The sequence below is a fragment of the Lipotes vexillifer genome, unplaced genomic scaffold (genome assembly GCF_000442215.2).
Source record: "Lipotes vexillifer unplaced genomic scaffold, Lipotes_vexillifer_v1.1 scaffold298, whole genome shotgun sequence".
NCBI lineage: Eukaryota > Metazoa > Chordata > Mammalia > Artiodactyla > Lipotidae > Lipotes > Lipotes vexillifer.
The window spans coordinates 2,520,205-2,524,600 of NW_006793272.1; positions in this window are offsets into that span (position 1 = coordinate 2,520,205).

Sequence of the window (4,396 nt, forward strand, 5' to 3'; positions counted from 1 at the left end):
GGGAAAGAAATGGGTTGATATCCTTTAGAAGGAGATTGTTGCAAGCTGGGCAAATTAGGTCAAGAAGCCACTTTACGATCCTACTTGGCTCACCACAGAGCATCCCAAATCCATTTCACCATCCTTGTCAAGGTAAGCAAGAAATGGCTACTGCCTGGACAATTGCAAGGGAGAGGCTCAAGAAAGAATGGACTTTGTAGTAACAGAAATCAGAAGAGCGGGTGGCTGTAAGTAATAAAACTTCATGTGAGATTCTAAAGTTGACTGCAGAATTCCTTTGAATATATGGATGAGATTTGATGTATATCTAGCTTCCTCCTCCCTCCTCTGACATTCAGAGCAAGACCATGTGGACATAAACATTTTTATCTGAGGTGACATCAGCATCTTAACGCCTTACATTGCTCTTATTTAACAGGCGCCTAGTGGAAAGTGACAAATAAAGCCAATCAATCAATAGGCATCAATGGTGTCAGATGTGACAAGAGGAACACTGGGAATCTTAAAGGAGAGAAAAAAGGTATTTGACCAAGGGGCCCTTTTACCACTTCTATGAGGAAAAGAGAGGCCAAAAACCAATACACTTTTCTAACATTACAACTTTGTCTAGTATTACCTCAAGCTGAGTGTAAGTGTAGAAAATACCCAGAAACTGAAGGATCCCCACTTCAGAAATGTAGTCTATGAACAAAGATCAACTTTGCTCATTTTCTAAGTGAGTGATACTTTCAGTGCCACAGACCTAAAATTTAATAGAAATAATGTTTTTGAGACATCTGCCAATGTGACTGAGAAGAAGGAATTTCCAACTAAAAAGTCCTCACTTCCAGGCACTGTTTTCATTGACATTATTACTGTGATACAAAAATCCATGTGTGATTATTTTTGTGGCCTGGCTGATAACATACAGATATGGACTATTTTTTTTCAAACCAGAAATCAAGACAGATGGTTTATCAAGATTTCTTTTTCTGATTTGCTAATGCATTATGAACATTCTTACAAGTAAGTAAGAATTAACCCGCACTTAGTTATACATTTACTTTCCCTTTATTTAAAATAAAATAGTAACAAATTGAAACTATTCTGGAAATACCTGCATTTTTTTTTTACTTATTTGTGCAATGAATTTGTTGATAACTATTTCAGCTATACTTTAAGTAGCATCCTAGAATCCCTCAGTCCCTTACCCTTCCATGCTAACTGCCTTGTCACCATACCCAAACATCTGTTTCGTTCGTATCTGCTGAGTTCTGCAATACAAAGTTGGCTCCACTACAAATGAATGCCATTTAATCTCAGTTCAGCCCTAAATACTGATTGGCATTTCTTATTCTGCTCATCCCTGTGTTGATGCCCCTCAAACAGCTGTTCAAAATTGTTTCACTTTTCACAGGCTCTCAGTCCTCAAAGAAGAAAATCAAAGGAAGGAAACAGAACAATTTCAAAAAAGTATAATTCATGAAAATGTATCTGAAATAGGATTTGGAACTGCATAGTAAAAAAGGAAATTGACCCAGTCAAAGCAATGAGACATATTCAAGTAAAATTACTAGACTCTAAGGAGAAAAAAGTCAGTAAGAGGACAAAATTGCTCATAAAGGAGAGAAAGCCAGATTGTTGTCAAACTTTGACAACAAACCATTATGCCAGCAGGAAATGGAATAGCATAGTTAATATACTCAAGAAAAGAAAAGATGAGCCAAAGATTTTATACCCAGTCTAATTTTCAAATAGAAAGGCTACAAACAAATGTTTCCACATGTGAGAATTCAGGGAATATTGTCCCCACAATTCTCTCCTTATTTTAGAGGATGAGCTTCTGACAACCAAAACATCTAGAAATATCATCAACCTAAAGCCTGATGGCATTGATCATTAGTGGCAGCTAAAATGACAGGAAACAGAGGAAACCAACATTGTGTACCTTCAAACAGAACACACCACCACCTAAGAAGTCAAAAGAAAAAAATAAATAAACCCAAATCTGATCCATCCTGTAGAACCAACCACTAATCTACAGGAAATTCAGGACTGAGAAACATATTAAACTACAACAGAGAATGTCATCAAGTGAAATCAAGACTGTGGGAAACTCTGGAGAAAAAGAACACCATTTCTCCAACAAACAAATTACAAAGAAAAAAGAGGACAGTCTCTAGATTAAAAGAGACTTATGGGAGAGTGGGAAACAGAACTAAACTAGTGCTTAGGAATGAACATTTGTCTGATAAACTTATAAAGAAAATAAAGAAATGATTACTATAAAGGTCAGGACTGTGATTACCTTTGAGAAGAGGAAAGGGGTTGTGGGTAGGGTAGGTAGATGGCAAAATTCTATTTTTGGACCTAGTGGTGGTGGTTATAATGTTGTTTGCCTCATAAAAACTGGTTGACTTATACATTTATTTTATGGAGTTTCTTATATCTGTTAGATTTTATACTAAAAACCTATTTTAAAAAATATACTATATATTGCTTCATATAGATTTTATGTTACAGCATTAAAGCATTAACAGCCAGTCCAAATACAGAGAATTTTACACAGCAGGGCAGGTCTAGAATGGTCTAGTTGCTTAGGAGATAAAGAAAAACTTAGGGTTTATGCAGACTCTTGCAGCAAAAAAAAAAAAAAAAAAGGAGAAAGAGGAAGAGGAAGAGGAGGAGGAGGAGGGAAAGGGAGGGAGGAAAGGAGAGAAGAAGGGAAAAGGAAAGGAGAGTGGGAGGGATAGGGAAAAGGAGAACACCATAAAACACATTCTCCTGCTCTTGTCTATAAGAAGTCTCATCACTTCCATTATTTCTGTTGTAAGTGGAGTTCCCCCGTGTTTGCAACAAATGAGCAACAGAGAACTGTTTAAGAAAACAGTGTGCACAAGGACTCAGCCAAATACTGCCAATTAACACAATTGCTTGCAGAAGACCAAAGCTAACAAAATCAACAACTGTGTCTGGAAGTTTTATAATATCTTACGAAATTTTAAGTTTGCAGTGTTATAGCTGTACTTTATTTATTTATTTTTTTTTTTAGAAAGAGAATATAGATTACTTTATTTTTTTTTTTTAGTTTTTTAATTTTAATTTATTTTACAATGTATTAAACTGTAGTTGATTTACAATATTGGGTTAGTTTCAGGTGTACACCTTCAGATTCTTTTCCATTATAGGTTATTACAAGATATTGAATACAGTTGCATGTGCCATACAGTAGATCCTTATATATCTATACTATATACAGTAGTGTGTATCTATTAATCCCATACTCCTAATTTATCCCTGCCCCTCCTTTCCCCTTTGGTAACCATAAGTTTGTTTTCTACGTCTGTGAGTCTATTTCTATCTTTTATACAGATTCATTTGTATTATTTTTTAGATTCCGCATATAAGTGACATCATAGGATATTTGTCTTTCTCTGCCTGACTTACTTCACTTAGAACGATACTGTCTAGATACATCCACGTTGCTGCACATGGCAATATTTTGGGACCACTGCATTTCAGAGCTGGGAAGCTGGGGCAGGAGGATGATGGAGACAGAGTGGAGAGGGCACCTCTGTTGGCTCGGAGGTATTTCCATTCATCCAGGGATCTTTGAGCTCTAAAAAGCCACCCCCGATCTTCCTGTGGGTTTGCAAAGGTCCGCTTGGTTTATTCAGAATGTGGCATCTTGCATGAACTGACGCTGAATGCCAGCTCCACCATGGGGCAGAGGCCCCGCTCCCCGACATCGCAGCTGCACGCTTCCTTGCGTGGCAATCTCCTCCACACGCTTGCTTTCTGGGCTCAGCTCCGGAGGCAGAGGCTGTCCTGGCAGGGTTTGACACACCAGTGATTTACGTCTCCATTGCCAGGAGAGGCCAAGAAGCGGTCGGCCTTTTACGTGCTCAAACAAGCAGTTTGCTACCGTGTCTGTTCTCTGGTTTCGTGGCACTGCTGAATGCTTCAGAGATGCAGCCACCAAGCCACCTCTCCCAAGGCCAGGACTGAGGACTTTCCAGCCATCTGTCCTCCTACTTCCAACCTTTCACCTTCCACCAGGCTGAATTCATGGCAACAAATAACTTAGTCACTGTTGTGTCCCTGTCCCCAGCACAGCACTGAAGAGTTCAGTTGAAATGAACTCAATTTGTTGGCATTTCATAGCGGTTTAAATACGCAACATTTCCCATGAGACTCCAAAGCAGCCCCGGGAACTGGGCGTCTGTGTTTGCACATGAGTCCTCCATAGTCGTGGCCAGGCTCCTACGGAGGGTGCTGGCTTTGCGGCAGGCAGCTCGGTTCTCCTCGTGTGCATTTTTAAGGTCTGCAAAGACATCTCCGCTCTATACAGATGTCCCCGACTAAAATTGCAGTTTGAGTTTGACAGTGGGTTTGGAGGAATTCAGAACAGGAAAGA